The sequence below is a fragment of the Pieris rapae genome, chromosome W (genome assembly GCF_905147795.1).
Source record: "Pieris rapae chromosome W, ilPieRapa1.1, whole genome shotgun sequence".
Lineage (NCBI taxonomy): Eukaryota > Metazoa > Arthropoda > Insecta > Lepidoptera > Pieridae > Pieris > Pieris rapae.
This window is the reverse complement of record NC_059533.1, coordinates 136,903-150,478: the sequence shown is the minus strand read 5'-3', so window position 1 is coordinate 150,478 and position 13,576 is coordinate 136,903. Positions and strand designations below refer to the sequence as shown.

General features: G+C 33.5%; 1 protein-coding gene across 1 annotated transcript in view; it reads left to right on the top strand.

The window, feature by feature from the left end:
• LOC123690427 overlaps positions 1 to 13,576 on the top strand; it is a 45,614-nt gene that overhangs the window by 22,612 nt on the left and 9,426 nt on the right. The gene's annotated exons all lie outside the window — the stretch shown is intronic.

Sequence of the window (13,576 nt, the reverse complement as noted above, 5' to 3'; positions counted from 1 at the left end):
AATTCAAGAGCAACAGGGACACCCAGAAGGTGATCCAGCCGCAACATTTTCCCTCAACGTCCTCAAATAGTTGCGGATCTGCGGGGGGAGGAGTTATGTGCCAGCCCTGCATCAGTTATGTGCCAGCCCTGCACCTAACGATATAGGATTTCTGCTGATGAAGGACGCCACCGGCGACGCTAGATATAAGACTTAGTTTTAAGAATTCATTCTTGTAAGCATCGCGCTACAGATCACTCTATTAATTTGTAATTATAATAAATTAGTTTGATATTAAATTGGTTTTTTTGGAGTGCACCGGCGGGTGAAATATAATTTCTTCCAAAACAAAGGTGCTATTATTATTTAACTGCCCGTTGAAAGAAATCGCCAAAATATAATCCCAATAAAATCTTAACATATTGTTTTTTCCTAGAATCTTACATGGAAATAATGATACCTTTGTCGTTGCAGAGCCAAAAAACAGTTGCCAGAGAACGTTTTTTCTGGACCCGATCCGAAACGACCGTGGCGTACACAATCATGCAAAGAAAAGCTTATGCGTATCGACAATGATATCAAAAGACTTTTGGAAAAGAGCAATCAGACTATCGACCCCCTTAAAGAAGAAGAAATGCAAGATCTGTTGAATGAATGTAGGGAAGAGACACTGCGTAACCCGCCCGTAAACCCAGACCGGCTCCGGGAAACGGTGGACGAGGCACGGAAGAATCTACCTTATTTCCAATACCACACGATTGAGAATAGCACAGCAACAAATAATAATAATAATAATAATTTATTCATTGCACGAATATGGTACAAAATGTCAAGGTGGTACAATTGTCAGTCGTTCGCATATTCTGCCACACACAGTGGCAGAATATTCTCCCTAATGCTCACGAAATGAACTCTGAAGTGCTTATCAAAGAATTTCCTTAATTATATGTCATAGCAGCGAACTGTATTATTATTAGTAACTGTATCACAAAGAACGGTTCGGTGGCCGTTGATACGTAATCTTATACTAAAATAAGTCCTGAGTACATACCTCAAGGTTGCTCCTTGTTAGGGCGAAAGGCACAAAAAAACACGTCAGCCGTAAGGATGGATAGATTGTTAGTTTTGGGAACAAGAAATGTTAGGACTGATGCTGTACCTTGCCTTACAATAATAGTTCACGAATACGCACAAAAACACTCACTATAATAGTCTAAATGGAGGACGTAACTATTGACAAGAGATGCACAAAAAAACACTATAAAATTGCATCTAACTGTACGCAACGAATGTTCAACCACGACTCCTTAACAATGCGTGTGCGAGGATCAGCCGAGTTAAAAATATTTTTGGGACCACCCTCATGGCCCTCAATTAATTTTATCAACTAAAAATGATTCTATTCCGAACAGTCCCCCGTCCCAGTCAGGCTTAACATGACTGAGTCTAAAACCGGAGGCTGGTAGCAAAGGTTATGCCACTGGAAGACGTGACAAGCAGGCCAACAATTTTCGGGTTGGTACAGCCAACCTGGAGCCCACCATAAGGGATGGTCTAATATTACTGGAGCCTCACAACCTCGAGATGCACAGTCTGCCGGATTAAATTCTCCCGGTACATGCCTCCAATCCAAGGTCACGACAGATTGCTGAATTTGACAAACCCTATTGGCCACAAATACTTCCAAAACATGAACTGACGCTTGCAGCCATGCAAGAACTATCTGACTATCAGTCCAAGCAAAACACTTCTGAATATTCATTTTTTGGCCAAAAATGGATTTAACATGGTTTATCAAACGTGTCAATAGAACAGCACCTGATAACTCTAATTTAGAAATTGTTAACCGTGTTCTTACCGGTGCAACCTTACTCTTTGCCATAACTAGTTTAACCGTTACAACACCAGATTGATTGACAGAACGAATATAAACTGCAGCAGCATAACCACTTTCCGATGCATCACAAAAACCATGAATATCCACTATGCATTTCCCTGGTGGCAATTGAGATAAATTCTCTCTATTCGATTCTCGGTGTATAATAATAAACGCCTGCTTTGTTACAACAATAACTAAGTATATTTCCAACACTTCTTATCCTTAAACAACCACACAGCTTACAATTTAACGTCCGTCTTCGTCAAGCGGATCGGTCCGAATAACCTCACTTATTTTAGATCGTATCAAGACTACCCTTCATTATGTTTGTCACTGTCGGTATCGAGTCAATCAACTAACTTACATCGAGTAAAACATATTAAACAAATACAATCATCAAATAATCTATACTGTAAATTATAAATATTAATTATAAACATAATAAAATTGTAAAGTAATAACATATCATCATAAATTCGTTACATCGTGAATCAAGTACAATCATCAAAATAAAGTAGCTTGTAAATTGAATATAAATATTATTTAAAAATAAACGTGATTTAAATAATAAATTTGTAAAATAATAACAAGTAATCTTAAATTCATTACATTCGGCCGTCCGACTACGTGCGATCTCCTGACGCACGGTATATAATCATGGTAAGGTTTTATAAATTCAAATAAGTACAGTAACAAAATATTTTAGTTTCATGTGACCTAATTGTAACCTATCTATACATTTGGTTTTTATCAATTATTCATTACATTCATATAATCATGGTAAGCTTTTATAAATTCAAATAAGTACACTAACAAAATATTTTAGTTTCATGTGACCTAATTGTAACGTATCTATACATTTGGTTTTTATCAATTATTCATTACATTCATATAATCATGGTAAGCTTTTATAAATTCAAATAAGTACAGTAACAAAATATTTTAGTTTCATGTGACCTAATTGTAACCTATCTATACATTTGGTTTTTATCAATTATTCATTACATTCATATAATCATGGTAAGCTTTTATAAATTCAAATAAGTACACTAACAAAATATTTTAGTTTCATGTGACCTAATTGTAACGTATCTATACATTTGGTTTTTATCAATTATTCATTACATTCATATAATCATGGTAAGCTTTTATAAATTCAAATAAGTACACTAACAAAATATTTTAGTTTCATGTGACCTAATTGTAACGTATCTATACATTTGGTTTTTATCAATTATTCATTACATTCATATAATCATGGTAAGCTTTTATAAATTCAAATAAGTACACTAACAAAATATTTTAGTTTCATGTGACCTAATTGTAACGTATCTATACATTTGGTTTTTATCAATTATTCATTACATTCGGCTATTATTTTCTTATTTTGGACGTTGGGGGGAGAAGCTAGAAGACTGCTTGCGTTTCTTCTTTGATCACTTTTTGTGTCTCTTAGACTTAGTTGCTGCTTTGGTGGACGATCGTGAACGCTTTCTCTGAAGTTCGTCATTACGAGTACGCGAGCCTTCGGGAGTCATCGCTTCATCAGTATTCATACTTCTTATTTCAGCACGTTTTTCTTCTTCTAGGTACACATGACCTCTACTCCAACATACTACACGCTCACAGAGACATACATAGCCTCGAATATCTAAAGCACACATGGCTCGATAGGCATACATAGCCTCTAGTAGCTGAAGCACACTTGGCTTCCTATTGTAGGCACACATAACCTCTAACAACTGAGCACACATGGCTCGATAGGCATACATAGCCCCTAGTAGCTGAAGCACACTTGGCTTCCTATTGTAGACTTAGTTGCTGCTTTGGAGGACGATCGTGAACGTTTTCTCTGAAGTTCGTCATTACGAGTAGGCGAGCCTTCGGGAGTCATCGCTTCATCAGTATTCATAACTCAAAAATAAAATATCATTTTATCATGTTAGTATATCAATTCATTGTCTAAACGTACTGAAACTATATGGATATTTTTAAAACATTTCAAAATTAAGTATTTAAAGAAATAAACTTCATTTATTTGAAATTAATCCTTGACTGAAAACAAAATACAATAATGATCCTTTAACGTTGAAGCGCCCTAAGGGGCACGAAGTATTCTATAGGCATACTTAACTTCTTATTTCAGCACGTTTTTCTTCTTCTAGGTACACATGACCTCTACTCCAACATACTACACGCTCACAGAGACATACATAGCCTCGAATATCTAAAGCACACATGGCTCGATAGGCATACATAGCCTCTAGTAGCTGAAGCACACTTGGCTTCCTATTGGAGGTACACATAACCTCTCACGACTAAGCACACATGGCTCGATAGGCATACATAGCCCCTAGTAGCTGAAGCACACTTGGCTTCCTATTGTAGGCACACATAACCTCTAACAACTGAGCACACATGGCTCGATAGGCATACATAGCCCCTCGTAGCTGAAGCACACTTGGCTTCCTATTGTAGGTACACATAACCTCTCACGACTAAGCACACATGGCTCGATAGGCATACATAGCCCCTAGTAGCTGAAGCACACTTGGCTTCCTATTGTAGGTACACATAACCTCTAACGACTAAGCGCACGTGGCTCGATAGGCATACATAGCCTCTAGTAGCTAAATTACACTTGGTTTCCTATTGTAGGCACACATAACCTCTAACTAATAAGCACATATGGCTTGCTATTGTAGGCACACATAGCCTCTAACTCAAATCAAAATGTATTTATTCAATTTAGATACGACTTAGGGTATGCTTATGAATATCAAAAACGTTTACAAAATTCGCGAAAGAGCAAAACTATGCCATTCGTTCGCCAAACTAAGAGGAGGCCTTGTTTTAAGGAGAACGGGCAAGAAACTCAGCAAGTTTTACCCTCCCTCTATCTACATACAATAATTCAAAGGAAAATGTCATAAACTACAACGTCATTTAAGTTACATAAGTGAAAAAAATTAAATACAAATCTGTTCTGTGATTTACCACATTCACCATTACATACATGTTCACAACACTTCCAAGATTACAAAACAAATTATAACAATATAATTAGAACTATTTCCAAGCGTTTTTATCTTCTAGATAGTCATTAACTGTGTAACGTAATTATAGGTGTTTGTGAAGAAAAAAAAAATCTTCAAAAATATCCGCAATCTCTGAGCTTCTTATCATCTACCTTTAAAAATAATGAATTATTAAGGGATTTAAGGTTTTCCAGTTTCTCTATAAATTATGATATTCCAAGTAGTTTTAATTTTATTACTTGAATTCTTAATTTTCTTACGTATATGCAAGGCCTTTTTATATTTACAGACTTTTCTAAAAGTTTTGGAATAATTTCTGACATATTTTATAAGCACTGCGTTGTGATTATATTATTTTTGAATGCATATAATTCATATAGCCTATTCCTACTCTTAAAAATACCACTCGTGGCCCAGTCATCAAACTTGATATTTTTGTTGCACTTTGCAGTCTAATGGGTAAACTAAATCAAACTCATTTTGAATAACATTTAAAAAAAATCTTTTGCATTGACTCTCCGAATTATTTAGAATTGAGTAATCTAACAACACAGCACAAACCTTGGAATTAACGTTATGCCTAAAACTTTCAATGCGACTTTTTGTGAAGGGTTGATATTTAACGTGCTTGCCTTAATCTAATATTTTATCAGAGAAGCCAACTATCAGACCACAATGGTCAGAAGTAAGGTTTGTTATTACTGATTTAGAAACACATTTGTCACTCAAAAATATGTTATCTAAACAAGTCGCTGAATGGGAGGTGATTCTAGTTGGTTCAGAGAATTGGTTTACAAAATTCAAACATTTAAAAATTGAAATAAATCTAGTGCTTACTGAAGTACTTTCAAGTATGTTTAGGTTAAGGTCTCCGTAAATATACATCTTCCATTACTGACTCAAATTTGTAGTAATCCCCGGAAGGGGGCCTGTACACGCATACTATAACATAATTCTCCAGTTCTACACAAGATAATTCAATAACACATTCAATTGATAGACTTACAATATCCTTACGATCTTTGTATTTGACACTACTATTTACTAATATTAATGAACCTCCACGAATCGTATACATATAATATACATACACAATTGGAAGTTGTCAATGACAACAGTTTCATAACTTCTTAGCTAATGTTCTGTCATGTAAATAACTTCAATTTCGCGACTTTTTGTAAACAGTTCTAATTCTAATTAATTGCCAGCCAAACCTTGTACATTTTGATAAACAATTCTTAATAAAACTGGCTTGGCTTTTGTCTTAGGTCCTAGTTTAAATTTGTAAAAAGTACATTTTTCGTGGCAGTTTTACTATGTGTCACGGATACCTTTTTATTATAATCACAATCATATTTCTTTATCAATTTGACAGTTTCTTTAAAATTACATGCTATAACAGCTTAGCAATTTGTTCTTTTTTATTTTATAAGAAAGATACAATGTATATCTTTGGTCAGTGTAAATTTAGTATTTAGTAGTTTAATAAGAAACTTGTTTCAATCAAAATATAAAAAAATACGTCACTATGAAGACATGTCAGATGGTGCATAAATTGATTTAAATTATAAATCTGTCGATTAAATTTATAATCTTGCATATAGAAAGAACACAGTGTTATTTTACATTTTTTTTCTGCCAAACTCCAAAAGTTAGTGATTGTTTGAGTAATGTGGGTTTTTTTTTATTCCCCTTACTGTCAACACACAATAATATTAATTAAGAGCTGCTACCTACACAATGATAATTTAATATTTTATCTACAATCCCTTGGTAAGACATTCCAGGTAAACAAATAATGACATTTTGAGGTAACTCATACCCCAGTAACTGTCCCAGCCCATGCCCTAAGGCCTAACCTATCTGAAAATATGTAGGTATTATTATTTCTTTGAGTGTTTGAACTGCTTGTAGGATAAAACTCTGGCACGTGGGACTTTGGTGATGAATTATCTCTATTCAGCTGTGAAGGAACTTGGTCATTATAAATTAACTTATTACCTTGCTCAACAGCACAAGTACAATGCTTACTGGTGAGAGATGCATACCTCTCAGTACTATAATTACATAAATCAATGATGTCATGCCTTGCAGATACTTGGTAATCTATTTTTTTTTTAACATGACATGATGATTATGACATTATTATTTATACATTGCTCCAGTTGATTAATTTTAATATTTAATTGTTTACTTATGCTCACATATGAACATTGACTTTCAATTACATTTTCTTTACAAGTTTTCCATTTCTGTTTTAATAATGTATGTTGTTGTCTTAGTAATAAGTGATGTTTCAAATAATTTTTCCTTTTAATTAATTTGTTGGTTTTTTTTTAATAAATTTACTAAGCATAATTTTTTTTTAATTCTTTTCCTACTTGTAAATAGGGAACCGATTGGGTATGACTTATTGCACCCACAGATCAATATTGTTACATAGTTCATTTACAATACCTGGATCACAGCTTTTTAACTTACTGAACAAGCTCTGAGAGGCATTAGCTTCTATGGCAACCTTATTTTCAAGTATTTGGACAGTTTTATGTGCCTCTGACAAAGTTAATTCCAAGTCACTGGTGCAATTCAAAGCCTGTTCCTGAGTATCATAGCACTGTTTATAAGAGTCAATCCTGTAAATGCACACACTGATCCACAATATCTGAATATTTCATATGTATTTCAGATAGTTCACATTTAAGTTCACTGTTTTTCCTAACAATATTCTGAATTCCCGTTCACTGTCCTCGCGTTCTTGCAGCAATCTATTATTGAGATCCTGCAATTTCTTCTGCTCCAACAAAGCCTGTTTCAGTCTCATTTCAATATCTTTAGTTGTGGCTTTGCGAGTCATTATTTGTGGTGTTATTGTTTTCTAGACTTAGATTGGGTCTTATCCCACTTCTGAATTGAGATAAATCCTCTCTATTCGATTCTCGGTGTATAATAATAAACGCCTGCTTTGTTACAACAATAACTAAGTATATTTCCAACACTTCTTATCCTTAAACAACCACACAGCTTACAATTTAACGTCCGTCTTCGTCAAGCGGATCGGTCCGAATAACCTCACTTATTTTAGATCGTATCAAGACTACCCTTCATTATGTTTGTCACTGTCGGTATCGAGTCAATCAACTAACTTACATCGAGTAAAACATATTAAACAAATACAATCATCAAATAATCTATACTGTAAATTATAAATATTAATTATAAACATAATAAAATTGTAAAGTAATAACATATCATCATAAATTCGTTACATCGTGAATCAAGTACAATCATCAAAATAAAGTAGCTTGTAAATTGAATATAAATATTATTTAAAAATAAACGTGATTTAAATAATAAATTTGTAAAATAATAACAAGTAATCTTAAATTCATTACATTCGGCCGTCCGACTACGTGCGATCTCCTGACGCACGGTATATAATCATGGTAAGGTTTTATAAATTCAAATAAGTACACTAACAAAATATTTTAGTTTCATGTGACCTAATTGTAACCTATCTATACATTTGGTTTTTATCAATTATTCATTACATTCATATAATCATGGTAAGCTTTTATAAATTCAAATAAGTACACTAACAAAATATTTTAGTTTCATGTGACCTAATTGTAACGTATCTATACATTTGGTTTTTATCAATTATTCATTACATTCATATAATCATGGTAAGCTTTTATAAATTCAAATAAGTACACTAACAAAATATTTTAGTTTCATGTGACCTAATTGTAACGTATCTATACATTTGGTTTTTATCAATTATTCATTACATTCATATAATCATGGTAAGCTTTTATAAATTCAAATAAGTACACTAACAAAATATTTTAGTTTCATGTGACCTAATTGTAACGTATCTATACATTTGGTTTTTATCAATTATTCATTACATTCATATAATCATGGTAAGCTTTTATAAATTCAAATAAGTACACTAACAAAATATTTAATTTCATGTGACCTAATTGTAACGTATCTATACATTTGGTTTTTATCAATTATTCATTACATTCGGCTATTATTTTCTTATTTTGGACGTTGGGGGGAGAAGCTAGAAGACTGCTTGCGTTTCTTCTTTGATCACTTTTTGTGTCTCTTAGACTTAGTTGCTGCTTTGGTGGACGATCGTGAACGCTTTCTCTGAAGTTCGTCATTACGAGTACGCGAGCCTTCGGGAGTCATCGCTTCATCAGTATTCATACTTCTTATTTCAGCACGTTTTTCTTCTTCTAGGTACACATGACCTCTACTCCAACATACTACACGCTCACAGAGACATACATAGCCTCGAATATCTAAAGCACACATGGCTCGATAGGCATACATAGCCTCTAGTAGCTGAAGCACACTTGGCTTCCTATTGTAGGCACACATAACCTCTAACAACTGAGCACACATGGCTCGATAGGCATACATAGCCCCTAGTAGCTGAAGCACACTTGGCTTCCTATTGTAGACTTAGTTGCTGCTTTGGAGGACGATCGTGAACGTTTTCTCTGAAGTTCGTCATTACGAGTAGGCGAGCCTTCGGGAGTCATCGCTTCATCAGTATTCATAACTCAAAAATAAAATATCATTTTATCATGTTAGTATATCAATTCATTGTCTAAACGTACTGAAACTATATGGATATTTTTAAAACATTTCAAAATTAAGTATTTAAAGAAATAAACTTCATTTATTTGAAATTAATCCTTGACTGAAAACAAAATACAATAATGATCCTTTAACGTTGAAGCGCCCTAAGGGGCACGAAGTATTCTATAGGCATACTTAACTTCTTATTTCAGCACGTTTTTCTTCTTCTAGGTACACATGACCTCTACTCCAACATACTACACGCTCACAGAGACATACATAGCCTCGAATATCTAAAGCACACATGGCTCGATAGGCATACATAGCCTCTAGTAGCTGAAGCACACTTGGCTTCCTATTGGAGGTACACATAACCTCTCACGACTAAGCACACATGGCTCGATAGGCATACATAGCCCCTAGTAGCTGAAGCACACTTGGCTTCCTATTGTAGGCACACATAACCTCTAACAACTGAGCACACATGGCTCGATAGGCATACATAGCCCCTCGTAGCTGAAGCACACTTGGCTTCCTATTGTAGGTACACATAACCTCTCACGACTAAGCACACATGGCTCGATAGGCATACATAGCCCCTAGTAGCTGAAGCACACTTGGCTTCCTATTGTAGGTACACATAACCTCTAACGACTAAGCGCACGTGGCTCGATAGGCATACATAGCCTCTAGTAGCTAAATTACACTTGGTTTCCTATTGTAGGCACACATAACCTCTAACTAATAAGCACATATGGCTTGCTATTGTAGGCACACATAGCCTCTAACTCAAATCAAAATGTATTTATTCAATTTAGATACGACTTAGGGTATGCTTATGAATATCAAAAACGTTTACAAAATTCGCGAAAGAGCAAAACTATGCCATTCGTTCGCCAAACTAAGAGGAGGCCTTGTTTTAAGGAGAACGGGCAAGAAACTCAGCAAGTTTTACCCTCCCTCTATCTACATACAATAATTCAAAGGAAAATGTCATAAACTACAACGTCATTTAAGTTACATAAGTGAAAAAAATTAAATACAAATCTGTTCTGTGATTTACCACATTCACCATTACATACATGTTCACAACACTTCCAAGATTACAAAACAAATTATAACAATATAATTAGAACTATTTCCAAGCGTTTTTATCTTCTAGATAGTCATTAACTGTGTAACGTAATTATAGGTGTTTGTGAAGAAAAAAAAAATCTTCAAAAATATCCGCAATCTCTGAGCTTCTTATCATCTACCTTTAAAAATAATGAATTATTAAGGGATTTAAGGTTTTCCAGTTTCTCTATAAATTATGATATTCCAAGTAGTTTTAATTTTATTACTTGAATTCTTAATTTTCTTACGTATATGCAAGGCCTTTTTATATTTACAGACTTTTCTAAAAGTTTTGGAATAATTTCTGACATATTTTATAAGCACTGCGTTGTGATTATATTATTTTTGAATGCATATAATTCATATAGCCTATTCCTACTCTTAAAAATACCACTCGTGGCCCAGTCATCAAACTTGATATTTTTGTTGCACTTTGCAGTCTAATGGGTAAACTAAATCAAACTCATTTTGAATAACATTTAAAAAAAATCTTTTGCATTGACTCTCCGAATTATTTAGAATTGAGTAATCTAACAACACAGCACAAACCTTGGAATTAACGTTATGCCTAAAACTTTCAATGCGACTTTTTGTGAAGGGTTGATATTTAACGTGCTTGCCTTAATCTAATATTTTATCAGAGAAGCCAACTATCAGACCACAATGGTCAGAAGTAAGTTTTGTTATTACTGATTTAGAAACACATTTGTCACTCAAAAATATGTTATCTAAACAAGTCGCTGAATGGGAGGTGATTCTAGTTGGTTCAGAGAATTGGTTTACAAAATTCAAACATTTAAAAATTGAAATAAATCTAGTGCTTACTGAAGTACTTTCAAGTATGTTTAGGTTAAGGTCTCCGTAAATATACATCTTCCATTACTGACTCAAATTTGTAGTAATCCCCGGAAGGGGGCCTGTACACGCATACTATAACATAATTCTCCAGTTCTACACAAGATAATTCAATAACACATTCAATTGATAGACTTACAATACCCTTACGATCTTTGTATTTGACACTACTATTTACTAATATTAATGAACCTCCACGAATAGTATACATATAATATACATACACAATTGGAAGTTGTCAATGACAACAGTTTCATAACTTCTTAGCTAATGTTCTGTCATGTAAATAACTTCAATTTCGCGACTTTTTGTAAACAGTTCTAATTCTAATTAATTGCCAGCCAAACCTTGTACATTTTGATAAACAATTCTTAATAAAACTGGCTTGGCTTTTGTCTTAGGTCCTAGTTTAAATTTGTAAAAAGTACATTTTTCGTGGCAGTTTTACTATGTGTCACGGATACCTTTTTATTATAATCACAATCATATTTCTTTATCAATTTGACAGTTTCTTTAAAATTATATGCTATAACAGCTTAGCAATTTGTTCTTTTTTATTTTATAAGAAAGATACAATGTATATCTTTGGTCAGTGTAAATTTAGTATTTAGTAGTTTAATAAGAAACTTGTTTCAATCAAAATATAAAAAAATACGTCACTATGAAGACATGTCAGATGGTGCATAAATTGATTTAAATTATAAATCTGTCGATTAAATTTATAATCTTGCATATAGAAAGAACACAGTGTTATTTTACTTTTTTTTTTCTGCCAAACTCCAAAAGTTAGTGATTGTTTGAGTAATGTGGGTTTTTTTTATTCCCCATACTGTCAACACACAATAATATTAATTAAGAGCTGCTACCTACACAATGATAATTTAATATTTTATCTACAATCCCTTGGTAAGACATTCCAGGTAAACAAATAATGACATTTTGAGGTAACTCATACCCCAGTAACTGTCCCAGCCCATGCCCTAAGGCCTAACCTATCTGAAAATATGTAGGTATTATTATTTCTTTGAGTGTTTGAACTGCTTGTAGGATAAAACTCTGGCACGTGGGACTTTGGTGATGAATTATCTCTATTCAGCTGTGAAGGAACTTGGTCATTATAAATTAACTTATTACCTTGCTCAACAGCACAAGTACAATGCTTACTGGTGAGAGATGCATACCTCTCAGTACTATAATTACATAAATCAATGATGTCATGCCTTGCAGATACTTGGTAATCTATTTTTTTTTTTAACATGACATGATGATTATGACATTATTATTTATACATTGCTCCAGTTGATTAATTTTAATATTTAATTGTTTACTTATGCTCACATATGAACATTGACTTTCAGTTACATTTTCTTTACAAGTTTTCCATTTCTGTTTTAATAATGTATGTTGTTGTCTTAGTAATAAGTGATGTTTCAAATAATTTTTCCTTTTAATTAATTTGTTGGTTTTTTTTTTAATAAATTTACTAAGCCGGACATAATTTTTTTAATTCTTTTCCTACTTGTAAATAGGGAACCGATTGGGTATGACTTATTGCACCCACAGATCAATATTGTTACATAGTTCATTTACAATACCTGGATCACAGCTTTTTAACTTACTGAACAAGCTCTGAGAGGCATTAGCTTCTATGGCAACCTTATTTTCAAGTATTTGGACAGTTTTATGTGCCTCTGACAAAGTTAATTCCAAGTCACTGGTGCACTTCAAAGCCTGTTCCTGAGTATCATAGCACTGTTTATAAGAGTCCATCCTGTAAATGCACACACTGATCCACAATATCTGAATATTTCATATGTATTTCAGATAGTTCACATTTAAGTTCACTGTTTTTCCTAACAATATTCTGAATTCCCGTTCACTGTCCTCGCGTTCTTGCAGCAATCTATTATTGAGATCCTGCAATTTCTTCTGCTCCAACAAAGCCTGTTTCAGTCTCATTTCAATATCTTTAGTTGTGGCTTTGCGAGTCATTATTTGTGGTGTTATTGTTTTCTAGACTTAGATTGGGTCTTATGCCACTTCTGAATTGAGATAAATTCTCTCTATTCGATTCTCGGTGTATAATAATAAACGCCTGCTTTGTTACAACAAT